Source organism: Palaemon carinicauda, chromosome 21 (assembly GCF_036898095.1).
Source record: "Palaemon carinicauda isolate YSFRI2023 chromosome 21, ASM3689809v2, whole genome shotgun sequence".
Classification (NCBI taxonomy): Eukaryota; Metazoa; Arthropoda; class Malacostraca; order Decapoda; family Palaemonidae; genus Palaemon; species Palaemon carinicauda.
This window is the reverse complement of record NC_090745.1, coordinates 98,233,060-98,255,559: the sequence shown is the minus strand read 5'-3', so window position 1 is coordinate 98,255,559 and position 22,500 is coordinate 98,233,060. Positions and strand designations below refer to the sequence as shown.

Here is a 22,500-nt window from a genome sequence, read left to right as displayed (position 1 = left end):
GACACACACACATTTGAACGCTTAAGGAAATCCACCTAAACTATAAAAAAAATTATTAATCTGAAAGCCCAACATTGTAGCTACTACTCTTTTATAATAAGACCTTAAGTTGGAGAGCCTAAGAGACAAGACTTGCGCCATGTGGCTATGTGCCGCCTCCCAAGGGGTACAATGTGGTTAATATGCTCATTTAGGGTACCATGTGCACATCGCAATTCTGAAGGGGGGGGGGGGGTTCTGTTAGATGGCATATGCCGTCCGTCTTGGTTGATCATCATCTGTCAACCGCCGATACACGAGAGAGAGAGAGAGAGAGAGAGAGAGAGAGAGAGCCTCCTCGATTATTTTTCAAGTTTAAATTAATTCACGTCCAAAACATGTTTGGTGCAAAATGAGGATTACTGTACAGCATGCATGTTTCTTTTTTGCACATGCACACAAACTATTTAGGAATATATTTTTATGTATGTGTGTGTTTATTGTACATATGTGCAAATATATTCATATACATCCATATATATAAACTCACATACATCCACAGATATACTGGTTATTATATATATATATATATATATACACATATATGTATATATATAAATATATATATATATATATATATGTATATATATATATATATACATATATATATATATAAGGACATGTTTGAAGATTTTGTCCTGCAATGGACTAGTTACGGCTGATATATATATATATATATACACATATTCATATATACATATATATATATATATATATACACATACATACGCAACTGCACGCATTTCGAAGCTAAGCTAACAACCTAAATCCGTAGTTCAAGGAGGTCTGCTGCCATCCCTCGACGCCTGAGAATAATATTATCAGCTGCTAAGGTATATATTTGGGGGAAGTATTTGCTCACCCATACAGCCCGGCACAGTCATTGATCCTTTCCCTTCCTTCCTTCCCTCTTTCCTTCCTTCCTTCCTGTAAGCACAGCTGACTTACACTTCCGACCGAACTCCTTTTTCTTTTCCTCTTTCTGTTACCTCAGCTGTTCCTTTCTGTTTTTCGGTTAGGAAAGGAGACCTAACGTTTTTTGAGCCCTGTTTAGTGCTCGTTCGTTTTTTTTTAATTTTGATTTTTTTTATAACTTACGGTTGTTTGAATATCACAATTTTACAACAAGAGCAAGAACAACAACAACAACAACAACAATACAAGTAATCATTATCATAGTATTTTCTGAGTTATTATAGAAAATATATGAAAACTTAATTGGTTTCACATTAATTTTATTTGCAGGTCGCGTGTATATTCTTTTACTATGAAAAATAAATGGACCAAACTTTACATCACGGATAATTTATTCGGCGAACAAAAATAAAAAAAAAAACACACCAAAACTATTAAATGCGTGGACAGATTAAGACAAAAGTAAAGAGAAATCTAGAAAAAAAGTAACTGAAAAGTTACAGTCGCAGAGAGAGAGAGAGAGAGAGAGAGAGAGAGAAAATTAAGAACGAAGAAGGCAATAATTGGTGCAAGCAGCCATGGGTAATGAAGCGAAGAAAGATTCGAGCGCGCAAAGGTGTTGCCCAAGTGTGTGTGTGTGTATGTGTGTATGTGTGTGTGTAAGTTCTTGCGTTCGAGGAGAGCGTCAGACATGTGGATCCAAGACCAGGTGTGCCGGGCCAGGTGTGAGTGGATAAGCTACACTAAACACCCACACACACACATCAGCCCCACCCGAACCGTCTTGGAGAATGGGGATGGCGGGGGGAGGGGGAAGAATGGGTTGCTGCCAAAGATGAATGGGGAAGAGGGAAACAGTAGGCGAGAGAACACACACACACACGCAATATATATATATATATATATACATATATATATATATATATATATAATATATGTATATATAAATATATATATATATATATATATGTCATGTATGTATATATTATATATATGTATATATATATATATGTATATATATATATATATATATATATTATATATATATATTATATATATACACATATATTATGTCTGATTATATAATATATTATATATATGTTTAGATATATAAATAAATAAATAAATATATATACAGTATATATACTGTGTATATATATATATATATATATATACTGTATATATATCTATATATATATATATATATATACATATGATATACCTATGTGTGTAGAATGTTATGTAAACATATTCAGTATCTGCATTTGTATAACAATGATTGTATACGGGTTATAAACTTCAAGGTTAAATTTTCCGTCTTCCAACCCGGGGATTGACTCTTCCCCCACGGATCCTATAAAAGTTTGGAGAATTTAGATATGTACCTTGTCCGATTCTTGTGACGTATTATATTTCACGCAACTAAGGTTGGGAATATTCTTCTCGACTCCCTCTTATATTACCATCTTTTCAGTGTAAGGTACAATTGAATATATGTTTGTTCTTACACTATCCAGCCTAGCGTATGGCCCACCATAATTGACTAAGTACCAGGTACAATATCTAGTGCAGGGTCAACTGAGACAATGATCTTTTCAAGAACCTGACCTAAAACGTCACCCTTTGTGATCAAATTCGTCTCCAGCTGGCGAGGCAAGATTGCTAACCGCTGAAATGGTTTAAAGTGGGACGAGGTAATACTCAAAACCTTCTATTTTCTTATTATATATATCTTTAAAAGGACATAACCAGTTTTATCTCCTGGATCAAAATCCAATCTTGAATCCATTGGCAATTAAAAATATGTAACTACATGATAATGGGGCAATGTATCTCTTTATAGGACTGATGTAATGAGAAAAAAAATACGCAGATGCAACTAAGCAGAATGAATCGTTAAATCATGGAAGAAATCAATGTTGAAATTTTTGACCTGTCTGCAATGACGATTAGGAGAAATGTCGAGTGAGCATAATGCTGCAATGGTGACAAGATAAGGCTCTCTCTCTCTCTCTCTCTCTCTCTCTATATATATATATATATACAATATATATATATATATATATATTGTATATATACATATACTGTATATATATATATATATATATACATATATATATATATATGTATATATACATAAATATAAATATACATATATATATATATATGTATATATATATATATATATATATATTACTAACTCATAAGAAAGAAATTTATTTGTAACAAAACCATGACTAAACAATAATACTTAAAAGCTGTGATCGCATAATGAAATGAAAGGATTTTCTTGTTCAGCAGAAACATCGTCACACACACAAACGCAGCCCAAGACTTGAACACCATATGACAAACAAACAGCCAGTAAGTTCGTTACCACATCACCACAAACTCAAGCATATACAAGGAAGGCGAACGGACAGACAAACAGCTGTCTTAACGTCGTCGCCAGTGGCCGCGAGAACATCTGCTGCTGTGTAGTACAGAAACAGCAACAGTGTGAAGGGCAGCACATGCAGCGGCAGCAGCTGGACAAGAAGAAGAAGAAGGAGGAAGAAAGCAAAGACACACCAGCTGCAGAAGAAACGCTCCGGGGACGGTGGAGGTGCTGGGGTCGAAGGGGGCGGGGGGGGTGGGGTATGGTTTAAATGCGCGGGAGGGATAAGAGGTTGTAGGCAGAAGGCTAAATACCTTCTGATCTCTCTCTCTCTCTCTCTCTCTCTCTCTCTCTCTCTCAAGGGTAAACGTCTTCTCGCCCCACATCACCCAGGTGATGATTTAAACTCCCCAGGTGAGTACTGTGTGTGGTGACAATGGGTGTGCACCAACGATGGGGTCTGGGAGGCCATTCAGTGATGTAATTATAATTTCAATGATTCCAACCCGCTGGTTCAGTTCAGGCTAATGGCCAGGGATTTCACTTTATTTCTTGTTTTGAGCAAAGCTAACAAAAGCTTCAGCAGTAATTATTATTATTATTATTATTATTATTATTATTATTATTATTATTAGTAGTAGTAGTAGTAGTAGTAGTAGTGGTAGTAGTAGTTTGTAGTAGCTGTTGTATTTACTGCATATATCTGGAAGTGTTTTAAATATTGCTTTTTGCTTAACAAAGTTGATATGAAATCGTCAAGATAATTTCTTATTCAACACCTGAGCATCCTTTGATTTCTAGTATACATTCCACTATACTATTCGAAATGTAAGCACCTATAGGTTAAAAAAAATACATTATATACGATCGGTTTGTTCAACTGATGTTCATATCAGTGCAGTTGTGCAAACCATAGGGTAAAATTTCTTTCACCTGCGGCATTTAAATGTCAGTGGTATGAATACGGTCGTGAACTTCAATTCGCGAAACCTTATTGAATGATTTGGACAATAATGAGTTTATCTGTTAGCATTATTTTTCATTTTCGTTATTTCCTCTTGCCAACTTCTGATATCTTTATATATACAGTATTCTCTTCCTCTTGTTTTTGTTAAATTTTTATAGTTTATTTAGGGAATATTTATTTTAATGTTATTGTTCTTTATATAGTTTATTGTTCCTTGTTTCCTTTCCTCACTGGGCTATTTTCTCTGTTGGAGCCCCAGGGCTTATAGCACCCTGCTTTTCCAACTAGGGTTGTAGCTTAGCAATTAATAATAATAATAATAATAATAATAATAATAATAATAATAATAATAATAATGATAATTACTATTTAGGCTAATAACAATATATTATCACTAAGATTCTCTTCAAGTAACTTGCGTGGCTACTTTGAACAAATACTTGGGTTTGAATTATGTTTTAGTTGATGGTGGGCGTCCTATGCTATAACCGCAGATAAACAATACATTTGTGGAGTGAATTAACGACGTTGCTTCCACGTCTTACTGTCGTTATTTTATATATTTGCATGTACAGTAGTTTCGTGTAAGCAAGACATATGGTTTGAATCATCATTACGCAACTGCTGTCTCATTTTGACGTCGGTGAACCGCACTCCTTGCTTAATTCTCATAGTTTAAATCATTCATTTATTTTCCTTTCAATATTCAGATAGCATGACTCGACTGATAAGGGGAAATGTTGAATGCTTTGGAATGCATATGATAACATGACTGAAGGTCATGTAGAGAGTAGGCTTCTATTGCTGTATATATGTAAAAGAAACAAAAATAAAGTAAGTAGGTAGGTAGGTAGGTTCGGAGTGACTAAGTATCGAGTCTCTAATATTAAGATTAATTGTCATGACTTGAATATTAGAAATTGAAGATGAATTGGACCAAGGGCTGCGAAATAGTTGAAGTAAAATGGCACCGTTTAGTATGAATCTGTATATCAGTGTGGGAGATATACGACTTTATCTTTAAATGTAAATCAATTTTAGAAAGAAAGTCTGTATAACTATTTTTTGTAAATCTGTTTGATGCTATTAAACTTCACACACACTTATTTTTTTCTTTTATTAATAGCACACAGACATTTTTGCAGCCTATTATTGTAATGAACGAAACTGACGCGCATGTGTAATTGTAAACATTTGAGGGTTTGGCAGTGTTCGAGTGTGATCCCTGTGATAGTGTCTCGTAACGTAAAGAGATATAATCTCGTATTCTATCGTATTGCGTACGGGTTTATACGAATATTCTCATAATTGTGTGATTAATAACTATATGTCTCTTTTAATTTACTTAATAATGGGTAACGCGAGCTAAAGTAACGTAATCATTTCGAAGCTACCAGTGATTGCCCCAGCCTATGGTGCATGAAGATTCGTACACTGTCCTGTAAGGTATGTATTAGGCTACAGGCATTGCATCATACTTTCCATTGCTAAATATATGACCGAATTTTAAAGAGCATGGGTTGCCAACTTCAAAACTTGGTGAGTTGGCTTGTTCGAATAAGGTATATGGTATATTGCTGAAAGCAGCATGTATAATGTTGAAGAATCTTTATATGTACAGTAGTGTTATTTGTGGTTAGAATATTACATGTATGCATAACCAATAACCACTTTTGCTTTAGTTTAGTTTACAAAGTGATTTTTAATAGCAAACAGTTGACATGTTGAGTATCAGTGGCTCACAGGCCTAGACCTAGCCTAAGAGCCATAATAGGTTTTATTATAGTTAAGGACGGGGCAACATTTTCTGGTTAAAGAAAAGGTTTTTCCTATAGAAAAACTCTTATTTTATTCGAAAATGACATTATTTTCACCGCCAGTAAATCACTAGTGAAATATACCCTAATATATCCGCCTGCAACAGGGGCCACAGTGGGAACTGGATGTTTAGGGTGGGGAAACAATAAATAATGGTAAAACAAATCTTTTTTTCTTATTATTTTAGCCCTTACCATGTAAGTAATATGTTAGACTACAAAATAGTTGCACAGGGATTAGAAAACAAATTGTTGGCACACATTTCAAATTGGAGATATCTTAACCTAACTTAGTTACTGGTGTTGGTGTCAAAAGCTTGAAATTACCCTGTTCCAACTAGGCCTATTGTGGAAACATTAACTGTGCATTAAACAATTTCCCTTTGCATTCTGAAAGCATAGAAAGTATTAAAAGAGGGCAACAAAAAGTTTTCAGTGGTTATTTACACAAACTGCATGTGTGTAGTTGCTGCATCCTTGTTGATTTGGTCTGGGTAACCTCTGGTTTGGGACTCAGGCTCCTAAACTGTACTCCTAACCTAACTTGACGCAAAATGCCATCTTTGAAATTCAGATGAATATTTTTCTTTTGTGGTTTGCATAACTATTCAAAGCTAGGCCGGTAAATTTTTGGGTTAGGTTTGAACAGTATAGCCTATCTAAATTAAAAAGGTAGTTTCCTAAGTTTATATCCTAATTTTTAACTATATAGCATCATTTTTACTATAGGTACATACAGTAATTTTAGAGATATTGTAAAAGTTTCCTTTTCGTATGGAAAACACAACTAGTGAAATCCTAAAATGCATTCTAACCTAACCTACGGTGTAAAAGTAGCCTGCTAACCCTTCCCTAGCGAGCGTAGTGTGCTGCAATGCGTATATTACTTTTCAATTGATTATTTTTGTACTTTGAATAAATTTATTAACCTTTAGCTCCAGAAGAATGATAAGATCCTGATGTACTTTTAGAAAGAATCACTTTTGTTTCTAAAAGTTTATCTTATTACTAAATTATGAAAATTAATTTTCAAGTGATGCACATTTTCTGTTTCATGTGACTGATCAGTTTTACAGATGCTTGGTCTGTTGTCATTGCCGGAGACCAAGTTCTTTCCACACCATGGGAAGGAAGCTTGAACATGTTATTAAAGATTGATGTGTACTGTATGGGTAAATATACTCTATTAATAAAACATCAACAAAGCATTTAGACACCCTATAAATCCATACATATAACATGAAACTTCTTCGGTTCAGTTACGATCTGAAGAACTTCTAAGATTGATGTTGGTCATTTTAGTTCGTATAGTACGCTGTTCCCTAGGTTAGGTTAGGATGTATCCAAATTTGTCAGAGGTATAAAGGGCTTAAGGTATTATAGGCTAGGTCCATAGATTTCCAGCTAGGCAGTTTTGTATAAAAATAACTGCAAAAATTTATCCCATTGTAAATTTAATGTACAGTACAGTATACTATACTGTACATTAGGACACAGGGATTTCAATAAATTCAGATTTTAAGGTGCTTTATATTTGAGAGTAACCTATATATACTGTATTAGGTAGATTATTATTGACGGGTAATTGACTAGAAAACTATTGCTCCATATCACAACTGTATAAGGTTTGAGGTGTAATTGCCGAGACCTAAGTTTGATTACGTTTTCATGGTGTTACTTAAAAAATACGTGTAGAACCCTTGGGTCTTTAGTACATGTAGGGAATAGGTTTTTATTGTATAGACTATGCAAATAACATGCTATGTATACAGTACAGTATTCCCTCAGCTATTGCGGATTTTCCGGTCCAGTAACCCCCCCCCCCCATGCGATAGCAGAAAAACTGCGAAGTACATGGAGAATCCTATTTCATACCTGTATTATATTTCATTATTTTTTAAATTTTCATACTTTCTACTTTCTCCATAAATTTAAGCTTTTATAAACCAACATGACACTTATAATCCCGTTATAAACTTAAAAACACTTTTTAAGCCAAAACTTCCCTTTACTGTAGACATATCCTTATGTGTAGAATTAAAAGAATTAAATCTGAGCACTAATTTACTTATGTACTGATTGGCCAAGTTACACCAATGACCAAACATTAATAACACTAATTTTTCATTTAACTGTATTTATTAATGTATGTACAGTAATATTCACTTATAAGGCAAATTGGTTAAATGCGACGGTTATTACTGTACTTTAGCTATCATTTTTAGTTTACCATATACAGTTTTCTTCTGAGTCTTTAGATAATAATGTTCTATTTAATGTTACAAGTATGGTATGGTAATTGTTTACTATTGTTGAAATGCAAGCAAAACAGCTGTTGTTAGCCAAATTAGTTATTGATAACAACGAAGCTCCTTTTTTTTGGTCGTTATGATACCTCATTCATCATCTTTTTGCCTTTTAAACTAATTGAATTAGAAGTTGGGATAAAGAGGCAGAGGTAAGATGTTAGTTTATTAAAACTAAATAAAGGAACTTGCATAATACACGAGATACATGATAAAATTATGTTTTATGGAGGAAAATTTGTTGCATGCCCATTATGGTAGATTGCAAGTGTCACATGAGGATATGTGGTATTACTGTAATTCACTTTGTTAATTTTAATTCCAATAATTACTATTATAAAAGAATAATAAAATATGAAAAATATAAAAGCTTATGTGCCTTCAGAAACCGACGATATAAAGTGGAGTCCACGATATAGATATACATATGTTTATAAATCCGCTGTGTAGTGAAGAAGCGATAGGCAAATTGAGATCCGGCGAGGATTACTATACGTATAGTATTGTATATATTTCCAGTCATACAGCTTTTTATCCATTAGAGGAAGGGGGGGGGGGGGTGCTATTAGGTGTTAGAGGGACCTGACAATAACCCGTTCAGCAACTAGTATAGTATTAATAAAAGTGAAGTTGTTATCTCCGTGCTCTGCCCAATGGATATTCAACTCGATTATGTGCTTTAAGCATCTGCCTTTTCTTGGTTTTAGTCATTCATCCAGACTTGAGTTCACTGGTTAAGCAGGCAGCATCAGTGAACATAGTATACAGTATACTGAGTTTTACACATACTGGTATACTACTTTTCGTAGTTTATCTTTGATAATACTTATTAATTTTTCGTTGTTAATATTTTTTTTCATTCCTGTTTTATAGTAAATTGTTTACTTCTCTGCTTATTTGTATTTGTGCCCTCGGCCTTGTAGCATTCTTAATTTTCAACTATGGATGTGACTTGGCTTTTTATAGTAATGATAATAGAGGTATTGACAACCCGAAACTCACCACTGTTTGCACCATGCCATTTGCACAGGCTATTCCTTTCTACCTGGTATATCACACTTTCATTGTCTTCTCTTTTTTTCCCATGTGTTATCTTTCACTAACAAGCCACCATTTATACCAAACAAGAAATTTTTGTAATTTTTTGAACAAAACTCTCCTCTTCCAAATATTTTGCAGGGATCTTTATGTGTGATACATTATATGACTGGCATCATTTATTGTTTACCAGCTTACAACTCATTTGCTACCAACCACCTGAATGTCTAATCAATCACTACCTTTTTTTTCCAACCAGCAACATTTTTATATTCTTTTCTTTATCTGCAAGGCGTTCTTTTTCATCTCCAAAATTAATAGTATGTTCTTATTGAATATTATAAATATTTTGAGTTATTTTATGTATTTGAAAATCCATAAGAAAAAAAATCTTTAAATACTCAAAAACAACTCGGTATCCATAAAGTTGAACGAATGGCTTCCTTATGACTGGGACTTGAGTCTCACCCTCCCCCAATGAACTAGGCTAAGTAAAACAGCTGGGGAAGGGCAGAAAGCTCCCCTGGGGATCTTACTCATACAAAGGCACACTCCTAGAATTAAGATGCCATATGCTGCTTCTCTACTCCCCCAGATGTACAAGCAACGCCAAAATAAAGTTCCTCCCGCGTCCTAAGGGAGTTGTAAGAAGGAGTTAAGGGATTACATGTAAGGCTATATTTGTTTTACTAGATTTCATCCGGCCATAAGGTTTTATTTTCTATTTTGTGATGACCATACTCGCCTTTTATGGCTTATGTTTATGGAATTGGTGTTTTAATATAGGTCGACTTTTCATGGTAAATCTAAAATACTCCATGAATCTTTTGGCTCCTTCTGTTAATCTATCACATACACACACACACACACACTTGTGCAAAGCTTAAGTCTCAAGTTCTTAATCCTAAAGTGTTCGTGCTTGAATAACATTACCTAGCGAATATGCGTGACTGAAATTTACCAACTGCAAAGAAAATGGATATCTGTTTCTAAGTTCTAAGGCAAAAGTTACATATCAAAAACTTTTCCTTTATTTCATGTTTCCTTGGCTAGGTCTAGTTTATAAAGTTGTTTATCGGAACTTATTTGTCACAGAAGGTTTGTAATGTAGTTTTGTGAAAAATTTTAGGTGGACTGTTAACATAGCAACAAGAGGTCAACAATTGCAATAATCTAACGCCCCATATGGCTTTTAAAGTCGTGTAACAATAAAGAATAATTAAAGCTTTACCAAATGTTAACGTTCCCCCAAAATGCCTTCCCCTTTCCTTCTCCAAATGGCAAGAGTTGGCGTGGCTTCTCCTAAGAATAGGCGTAGGCCTGTCAGAATGGGCGCTGTGACATGAACGAGGTGTCGCGAGGGTGGTAGTCTCTCTCTCTCTCTCTCTCTCTCTCTCTCTCTCAATGTTTTAAAGCTACGAAACATGCATTTTTGTACAGAAAAGTTTTATGCACCGTGCATGCTAACTTGTCAACTATTGTGTGCATGTATATGGAGAGAGAGAGAGAGAGAGAGAGAGAGAGAGAGAGAGAGTCTGGTGACAGGCTTAAAGGCAGAGTGCAGGTGTTGAAGGAGGGAGGGTTGAAGTGGGGTTACGGAGGATGGAGGGAGAGCTATTATAGGGAGTCGGCCGTTGCTGCTGTGGGTGTAATGCGACCACGTGCGACTGACTGCATACGGCTCAATAGTGTACGGAGGAAATTGTCTCTCCTGAATTTGAAACAACCCTCCCCCCCCACCCCCTCAGCCTTCGAACTAGCACACCGGGTGTTGAGTGAGAGATCTTCGAATGTCAGTTGGCTGACGGGCGCTTTCGAACTACCGCTCCTTCTGCTGCCTGCCGCCGCGCCGTCTCCGTCAGCAGATGTTACAAGGTCATGATGTGCGGGTGGGTTGAGCGCGTGCCCGTCGGTTGTTTTCGGTTATAAGCGGTGTTGATAATTGAATGGCGGATACGAGTCTTTAGGTTTTTTTTTCTTCAGCACAAACACCACCAGGGGTGTTTGCGAAACGATTCAGCAAGGAAATTATATATATATATATATATATATATATTTATATATATATATAATTCAGTAGGAAATAATTGAATATTTTAGTACCTAGTGCTTTCGGGCATTTAAAGCACACTTCTTTAGGACAGACACGCACGCACATACATTATATACTGTATATGTGTATATATATATATATATATATAAATGTATATATATATTTATATATATATATATATATATATACATTTACACACACACACACACACACACACATATATATATATATAAATATATATATACCTGGCCTTTCATTAGAAGGGGCTAGCGTTCGATCCCAAGTATGAGGTAGAAATTTATTTCTATTTGAACACGATGTTGTGTTGATATTTATCCATATATATATATATATATATATGTATATATATATATATATATATGTGTGTGTGTGTGTGTGTGCGTGTGTGTGTATGTGTGTGTGTCATGGTAATTGGAATTGGGTATTTATTTGCGTGGAAACTTAAGTGATACCCTACTGAGGTCCCCACTCGAAGGGAAAAATGTAAATTATTCAAGTACTGAATAGTTAATACATTATGCCATTTAAAAACAAATGTTTCAGTTAACAGGCACATAGCCAACGTATCTATTGTATTCGGTGTTCCACGCCCATTTAATACTTGATAAATGGGTTTTTTCAGCCAAATGTCAATAGGCATTGTGCGGTTAACCGATTAGCTGCTATTTAACCTTTTCTAGCGCAGGTGTTACTTCCCTACAAAGTGCGGGTATCAGATGTCAGCCGGCAAACTGACACCAACACCACCATCGATACGTGAGCCGATGGAAGTGATAGGTGGGTGAGAGAGAGAGAGAGAGAGAGAGAGAGAGAGAGAGTTACTAATGTCCTGTCTTTGATTTTGGAATTTTGCTCTTGTTTCCTTCCCTCTCTTGAGATTTATCTTTAAAGTTTATTTTTCATTTATGTTAGTTTGTTACTTTCCTCATGAGAGAGAGAGAGAGAGAGAGAGAGAGAGAGAGTTACTAATGTTCTGTCTTTGATTTTGGAATTTTGCCCTTGTTTCCTTCCCTCTCTTGTGATTTATTTTTGAAGTTTATTTTTCATTTATGTTAGTTTGTTACTTTCCCCATATTGGTGTAAAATGGATTGCTTCTCTTTGTTAGTTTTACTGAATATAAATGATTATCTTCTTAATATGGTCGTTGTAGATCAATTAATTCATTTTCTTTCCTTGTCATTTGTTCGTTATAAAACGCATATCATACCGTACTTCAACTAATTTGGTACATAATGTATACTGTACATGGAATCGTGCTTTGAAATAACTTGCACCGCATTCACATTCGATTCGTATGCTGGAAGCGGACTAAACATTTGAAGTAAAACGTTGCAATGTTTACCCCCGAGTACATTCTATACAGCGTTCCATTTCTCACCACATTTCTGCTGAAAGACTAGACAGAAGATGGCACGTCATCACTCGCTAGGGTACGGTCACTAACATCCCACTTGTTTATAATTTATCTTTCGCTGAACGTTCGCGCTTGTAAACATCCAGATTTAATAAGTCAGGCGCTTGAGCAGCTCCGAAAAGTTTTGGCAACCTTGGGGCCCGCACGCAACATTCCGAGTGAAACGTAAACTCCTTTCATGTGTATCAAAACAACTTAATTGTATATCTTGGTGAAAAATGAAACGCAGCATGTTCACCCCCCCCCCCCCCCTCCTTGCTTGTTAGTCACACGCCAATACTGCTGCTCTTTCATAAACAGGAACGCTGAATGAAGGTTTTCAATCCGGAACCAAACAGGAAGGCGAGTCCCTTGTTTTGATATTTCTCTCTCTCTCTCTCTCTCTCTCTCTCTCTCTCTCTCAATTTTCTGGAATGATAAATATTACCTATATCGAAAGTTGGGAAGCGTTTTTAGTGCTTAGTTTTATACTTTTATTAAATCATTCCGACACTTTTCTGTTTTTATAAATTGGATTTGTATAACTTGCATCTCAATGATACTGACATCGGCAATTATAGTGGTTAGGCAAGCAAAGGAATATATCTCCAGCCTCAGAAGGTTTGAAAAATAAAAATTAAAATTTCGATAATTGTCTAAGATATTTTATACGAAACAAGCTGTGGTTATTGAATGAAATTAGTCTGTAATATATTAATAAAAAAATAAAACATATTTGCTCTTTAAGTAGTCACTATTGAAAGTCTTTGACCTGCAAACGTAAAATAAAAGCGAAAGCTGTAATTCTCTCCTCAAATATTTTTTAATTGATCTCAAGACCATGTTTACTTGTCAACCATTGATGAATAATATTAGTTATAATGGGTGAACATTATTATTATTATTACTATTATTAGTTATTATTATTATTCCTCTCATTCATATTATAACAAATTAATAGGTTATCATTTAATTGGCTAGGAAGTTGTCTATGAACAGAATGAATGCCCAGGTGTGAAAGAAGAAAAGAGGGTAACTATAACAAACTATTATAAAGCCCAAACACACGAAAACACACACACAAACACAGACTGCTGGACCTAGCACATTTTCCTTCATTATTGCACATTCCTTCAGTTGCTTATCGTATCTGGGTAAAAACATCCCGCTCGTAATTGGTCCATTCAAAACTGTTAGGGTGAGAGGTAACGTAGGCACAACTATTTGGATTCAGGGGAAGATGGTGTGTTGCCGTTGACTACGGAAAGAGAGAGCACCACAGGTGCGCAGACACCTGCCTCTTATCAATTTTCAACGCCTTCATTGAATGTCGGATGGAGTTAGTTGCGCTAGACATTGCATGCACAGGTGGATACAGATATGCTCTGTACACACACCCATATATACAGTTTTGTGTGTATATATATATATATATATATATATTTGTGTGTGTGTTTGTGTATAGCATAATTGATAGCTATATTGCGTGTATATATATATATATATATTTATATATAAATATATATATATATATATATGTGTGTGTATATATAGTTTTGTGTGTTATAGCGTGACTGATAAGCTATATTGCATATATGTATGTGTATATATATATATATATATATATATTATGTGTATGTATGTATGTTTGTGTGTATGGCATGATTGATAGCTATCTTGCCTAGAAACTTGGTTTTTGATCCGATGTGAGGTAGAAATTTATTTTTAGTGGAATACGACATTGTGTTGATTCTCATCATAGACTTGACGGACTCATTTGAGTTCATTCGAATTAAATGCTATCAATTGAGTCATCTGGTGAGTCTTTTAGAGCCTCTGGTGACATGATTGATAGCTTATCTTGCCTTTCGTTCCCAATTTGAGGTTGAAATTTTTATATTGTGTTGATTTTCATCGTACAGTGACTTATTAGGGGTATTTTGAAGTAAATAACGTCAATTGGGTTACTTGGTATGTCGGAATGTTGGGTAAAACTCACCTTAATAAAGTTAGCACTTAGGGTCTTTGATGACATGCTTGATTGCTAGCTTCCTTTGCCTTTCATTCACGGAGACAAGGATTGAATACCAATGAGAGGTTTGAACTATATTTATATGCATACATGTACTCTATATATACCATGTATGATTTTATATTATATATATAAATAAATAAATATATATATATATATATATATATAGAGGCCTATATATACTGTGTATATACACACAGTATACATATATGTCTGTATTTATATATTCCTATATACGTGTGTTATACTTACGTACGTAAATGCATTCTGTAAAATATATACATAGATATGTCCTGCATACATACAGCACACATTTATATATGTATATTTGCACATATACTATTATATATATATGTATATATATATATATATATATGTGTGTGTGTGTATATATACACAGACATATATATATATATATACTGTATATGTATGTGTTTGTGATTGGAGTGATAAACTTATATAATTTTAACTGGTACGTGCTACAGCTGAGTACAATTCAAGGAGGCCTCATGTCCTATTCTACGTGACCTGCATCCTATTAATTGCACATACATGGGCAGCACGGTAGAATACGAGATCCTGTGTTTCGATAGGTGTATCCCCTTTTCCTCTGAGGTGGCACAGGTGAAATTCCATTTAAAAGCACAGACAGACGCTATCGTTAGGATTATCCACGCTCTTTACCACCTGGGCCCATCAGCTAGCAGTGAGACGTGTAACACCTGATTCGTACTGCCCCTTTTTATATCTTGGTGGTGAGAGAGAGAGAGAGAGAGAGAGAGAGAGAGAGAGGTTGGACCCTAATCGTGTTGCCTTCTTTATATCATGGTTTTGAAGAAGAAAGAAGTTGTTATTACTGGTTCTCAGTCTAATATGTACTGTATGATATATATATAATATATATTTATATATATATATATATATATATGTGTGTGTGTGTGTGTGTGTATACATACATATATATACTCATGTAATCTAGTTTTCATTAGGGCATATATGAGTTACCTAAGTTACTGATGTTGATATTTTATACCTTTTTTATTTCACTCAGCTTATGAGATAGTACTGTATAAGACAATGTAATATTATTATTTTCTACCAGTGTTTTTGTATGCATTTGTTAATTCGTTTGCTGCTCTAAATTGAGTGGTCTCTAATTGCATTCGAGTACACTGCCTTCGAAAGGTGTTAATATTTCCACACAAGGGGATGCTATTCGGTGGTAACCATGTTTACAAGAAAATGGTAATATTGCAGTTTCACAAAATACACCAGTGAATAATCATAAAACTAATAATAGTTCTAACGAACAATCAGATTTCTGACCTCCGGCAAAGGTTAATGGAGTCGTCTGTGGTGGAAATTTCGTCAAAAGTCATCAATTTCTTTTGATGTTATACTTTAAAAAAAGCGAAAATTGCAAATCCGGATCTGGATCATCTCCAAATGTTAATGAGATAGTTTTGACGTAATCCAGTCCACAGACAAATAAATTAACCAACTTGATTTCATAAACCTCCTTGGTGGAGGTAAAAATGCTACTAATGAGGGTGATATATATAAAAAGCAGAGGTAGCATCAGCATCGTCACAAGCTAGGAGGTCGGATAAGTGGAGAGGGATATGTGAAGGGGGACGGACGGGGGGAGGGGGTGTTAGGTCTCTCACACGTGCTTTAGACCGAAGACTACAGATTATAACAACCAGTGAGAAGGGGCTTTTGCTGTCTCTAGTAAGAAAGAAGCGAAGGATAGGTGTTCGAGAGGGAATGGAGAAGAAACGAAAAATATTTTTTTTTTTTATAAATTTGACCTCTCAGATAAGAAAATAGAGAGCTAGACACACACACGTATATATATATATATATACATTCTCTCTCTCTCTCTCTATATATATATATATATATCTCTTTTATATATATATATATATCTTTATATATATATATATATATATATCTTTATATATATATATATATATATATCTTTATATATATATATATATATATATGAGAGATGGAAACAAATTCCGTTTGCCGGGTTAGTTGCTTAGTTGATCTACAAGCCAATTCCTATGATATTACATATAGTCTAAATTAGTTGGTCTCATTTCGTTCACTCTCTGTACAAAAAATGTGGCAAAACTTTCAACGGGATTTTGAAAGGGTAATAGCAAGTTCCGTGGTGCAGATGTTTCATATAAAAAGGCTCAACATGACACCTGGTATAATTGAAGTACAAATGCGATAGAAATAGGCACCGGTGGGTGCTAGTGTGATTATATCTATATAAATTTAGGAACTTTAGGAAATATACTGAGGAAACATACTAGCAAACTAAAAAAGTATTAAAAAAAGCATACTGTTGTCAAAATACGAAAAAAAATGATCGTAAGAATGTTTCCCAAAATCTAATAATTTTCATATTTGTACATAATACATAATGAGTGTGTGCTATTGTAAATCTAGAATATAAATATGAAAAATTTCAGGGTAATGACCAATACGTAAGATATGTTTGCAGTAAAAGGAAAAGTTTACATGCAGGGAGTATATAATTCAGGTATTGTAATTCAAGTCACTATTGAGTTTACACTTATGATTATGTAGCCATAAACATTAAAATATTAAAGTTATTAAGAAATGTAAAATGACCCAAGCATTATTTTTTGGGGACTTGACAGTTTATAGACTACAACAACAACCAACTTTTATCTCCACAATTTACTCAAAATTACTCGAAATTATTTAGCAGAATATTTATAAAAAATCTTGATTTGATAATTACAAAAATAAATTTCGACTAACACGGAAAAAATCTGACTTACCGGTGTCTGCAGCATGTTGGGCGTTGAAAGGACGCCCAAAGGCTGTCTGTTGGGGTTGAATGTGGGTATAGGCGCCATGTTATGGTGTTGCGTGGGTGGTAGAAGACCATGGGCTGACATTGGAGACATGGGCGGCGTTAAGAGTCTTGCTGTGGGCTCATCCTTGAGACCGGGATGGTCCTCGAGGGCGTGCTGCAAGTCGCAGATGTAATCGATGACGTGCTGGGATGAGTTCCAGTCTGGTGACTTTCCTGTTCCTTGGGATGTGAGGGACGATCTCCCTCAGTTTGTCCAAGTAGAGGCGCATCTCGGCCTCCACTTCTCCATTTGGAGGGTGTCTGTGGGTGCGGCGCCCTCTCTCATTCACGCCCATCCCTCCTCCTCCAATTCAAACGCCTCCTCCTCCTCCACCACCACCTGCAACGGCAGATGACAAATCCTCGTGCGTGGGTCTCATCATTTTATGATAACTCAAGGGGGACTTGGAAGATCAACGTTTGTAGGGTTTTTTATTCCAACTCGCTTTTTTTTCGATAAAAGACAGGCTCGTAAGTTTAACGGTGTTGTTAAGTTATATATTTTCAGTATCTTTCTATAAGAAAATACCCAAAAAGTCACTGAGGGCGGGAAAGATCACTGGTATTGTGCTAATGTTAGTCCAAGTTACTATTAAGTTCATTCCAGCACCACTATGATGTGAAGGGATCAGCTTATCGAGACGGGACGAATACGTCTTGACTCTTCGACGCCTTTCTCACTACTACTGACTCGAGGGGGTTCGTTATCACTATTATACGCGATGGAGGGTGGGGACCCTGGGTGGAGGGGTTTCAGTTGCACGTGGCAAATTAAAAGCCAGTTGGGACACGTATGTTGGTCTCCTGCGAGAGCTCCTTGTATTATGACAATCTGAAACACATGACAACTGGATGTTCACAGATGCTGAACAGATCTTTCCCAAAATGTTACGACCATCTGGAGAGTATCTCTGAAAGCGTTTCACATTGTTGTGGGCTTTGTCTGGCCATCTGTGGCTATACTCAGGTAATGTCATTTCAATGCAGTTTTTGAGTTAACCCTTTTTTCTTAAGCAATATTAATGTAGTGCGCTTGTTTTTAAAAAATTTGATTAGATATGAAAATGACCGTATCGTATCAGAAATTATTTATCCTTTGGGAAATGTTCGTCGCGGATCCCAGTTTTCTACCAATGGGCGCTCGGTTTCCCATGCACGTCACGAAAGGGGGAGGTACCAGAAACGCACCATTGGCAGAGGAGGTAACATGCCTAGTAGGCAGATGTGTGTACCAGCTGTCGCACACGTGGTATGCTCTTCTCGAAGCGCTTCGGAGTCGCTTAAGATGCCGACTTGCATTTTAAAAAGTCACGAACAAATGTTCCATGAACGATTTTTAAATGCAGCTGCTGCCACTCGCTTCTGCTCCTGTTGTTTGCTAGCCGGAGTTCCGGCCAACGTCTTTTAAAGGGAAGAGGATGAACGTTAATATTTTGATTATTGTAAAGTCATACTGTTTTTATGTAACGTCTTTCAATCTGTCAGATATTCAACTTGATACCTAACACGTTTTCCAACTACATGTATGATTAGGATACTCAATGCCAATCTTTTAATATCATTTACTCTTCTAAAGGGGAATGTTCGTATTTTCTTGACCTTTGATTTAATTTAAAAAAGGAAATCTGTATCAAGACAATTTTTGTGGTAGGCCCTACATTCTTAAAGTATAGAATGACCTGGTGGACTAACAAAAAGAAACCGACTTCTCTACTCTGGAGGATATAGCAAGCCCGCAATTTAACTGGTTTTTAATCTCCGTGGGAGTACTACTAAGAAGAAATAACTCTGAGGAATAATAGATTAAGTTTCATTTAACAGCAATGTATTTTTTTTTATTGACGAAGAGCTCGTTTTCTGTGATCATTTTATATATATATATATATATATACTGTATATGTATATATATTGTATATATATATATATATATACTGTATATATATATATATTATATTGTATATATATATATTGTATATATATATATATATATATATTGTATATATATATATTGTATATATATATATACATACTGTATATATATATATATATATATTGTATATATATATATATTGTATATATATATATATACATACTGTATATATATATATATATGTATATATAATATATAGATATGTATATATATATATACAGTATGTATATATATATATATATATATAAAGAGAGAGAGAGAGAGAGAGAGAGAGAGAGAGAATTTTCATTAAAGTTATGGTGTTAGATCCATCAGCTCATTGTAGAGAGAGGAGAGAGAGAGAGGAGAGAGAGAGAGAGAGAATTTTCATTTAAAGTTATGGTGTTAGATCCATCAGCTCATTGGAGAGAGAGAGAGAGAGAGAGAGAGAGAGAGAATTTTCATTAACAGGTATGGTGGTAGATCCATCTGCTTATTGTAGAGAGAGAGAGAGAGAGAGAGAGAGAGAGAGATAGAGAATTTTCATTAACAGGTATGGTGTTAAATCCATCAGCTCATTGGAGAGAGAGAGAGAGAGAGAGAGAGAGAGAGAGAGAATTTTCATTAACAGGTATGGTGGTAGATCATCTGCTCATTGGAGAGAGAGAGAGAGAGAGAGAGAGAGAGAATTTTCATTAACAGGTATGGTGGTAGATCCATCTGCTCATTGGAGAGAGAGAGAGAGAGAGAGAGAGAGAGAGAGAGTATTTTCATTAAAGTTATGGTGTTAGAATCCATCAGGTCATTGAAGAGAGAGAGAGAGAGAGAGATGAGAGAGAGAGAGCCAGCCAGCCTTACCATGCCTTATTGCCTTTTTTTTTAATTGCCTTATTCTATGTTTGGGTTCCCCCAGGTCCCTCAGTGTGAGGCACCTCGTATATCCACCAGAAGTGCTAATGCATCTTCCGGTGTATTTTGCATCTTCTAGTCTTGATTGGTCTGGGATGCATCTTAGGTATTTATCGAGCTTATTCTTAAACACATCTACGCTCACTCCTAATATGTTTCTTAGATGAGCTGGCAACACATTAAATAGTCGCTGCATTATCGATGCTGGTGCGTAGTGGATTAATGTCCTGTGCGTCTTCCTTAGTTTTCCTGGTATATTTTTTGGCACTTTTAATCTACCTCGGCTTGCTCTTTCTGGTATTTTTAGCTCCATGATGTTTTCAGTAATTCCTTCTATTTGCTTCCATGCTTGTATTATCATATAGCGTTCTCTTCACCTTTCTAGACTGTATAGTTTAAAAATTGCAGTCTTTCCCAGTAGTCAAGGTCCTTAACGTCTTCTATTCTAGCAGTATAGGACCTTTGTACACTATTTGTGCAATATCCTTTTGGTAGTGTGCATGGTACCATATCACATTGCAGTACTCGAGTGTTCTACGTACATAAGTTTTGTAAAACATAATCATGTGTTCAGCTTTTCTTGTTTTAAAGTGTCTAAATAACATTCCCATTTTTGCTTTACATTTAGCCAACAGTGTTGCTATTTGGTCGTTGCATAACATATTCCTATTTAACATTACACCAAGGTTTTTAATTGCTTCCTTGTTTGTGATTGTCTCGTTATTAGGTCCCATTGTATGCATATACCATTCCTTCTCTGTTTCCGTAATTTATTGATTCGAATTTATCGGAGTTAAATACCATCCTATTTATCTCCGCCCATTCATATATTTTGTTTAGATCTCTTTGTAGTGAGTTCCTATCTTCATCTCAAGTAATTTCTCTACTTATTCTTGTGTCATCGGCGAAACTTCTCACGAGGAGAGAGAGAGAGAGAGAGAGAGAGAGAGAGAGAGAGAGAATATATTTTTTCACGTATGATTTGTTGAAATAATAGTTTTAGTGTCAAATCCATCAATAATGATAATCTATTAACGCTTAATCGATGGTGTATGATGGTACTCGATTTATGAAAGAGACGTTCTTGTAATGGATCAGCTTCAGTTAAGGTAACAACGTTGTTAATGTTTTTAAAATATTTTATTTTAATTGTACATTACTTCTTATATCGTAGATGTACTGTATTTCCTTTCCTCACTGGGCTATTTTTCCCTGTTGGAGCCCTTGGGCTTATAGCATCTTGCTTTTCCATCTATGGTTGTGGCTTACCTAGTGATGATAATAATAATAATGATAATAATAATAATATGGTTTATCATCCTTGAAACAAAATATATGAATTTGATACAAATAATTGTATTTTAGCTGAAATAATGATTTGGGATATGTCAGATTTTTTTTTTAGAATAAATTTAAAGAAATTATCATTCAATATTTTACGTATCATTTTGTAACGAGATTATCAAGAAATACATTTATTATTTTTACAAGTAGATTTTTGTTTGATTTTCAAGTTTAAAAACTTTAAGGTAATATGCAAACTGTGTATCTTTATCATCATCACCGTATGCCGTTTATTGCAAATTATTATTATTATTATTATTATTATTATTATTATTATTATTATTATTATTATTATTATTATTATAGCAACTGTTATTTGCAGGTCCTGACGAATGTCATTGAGATTATGGGGAAGGTACCCTATATTAGATTTTGACTTTCTTCCTATGTAAGATCGAGTCATAATAAATCAAGAACTTAAAGAAAAGTTCAACCATATCAATACCACGATAATCAGGATATAACTGTAATTTGTTCTTT

General features: G+C 34.9%; 1 protein-coding gene and 1 pseudogene across 1 annotated transcript in view; one reads left to right on the top strand and one right to left on the bottom strand.

The window, feature by feature from the left end:
* LOC137615338 (uncharacterized) overlaps positions 1 to 18,667 on the bottom strand; it is a 28,729-nt pseudogene extending 10,062 nt beyond the window's left edge.
* Positions 1 to 22,500, top strand: part of LOC137615339 (uncharacterized) — a 244,782-nt gene that overhangs the window by 53,177 nt on the left and 169,105 nt on the right. The gene's annotated exons all lie outside the window — the stretch shown is intronic.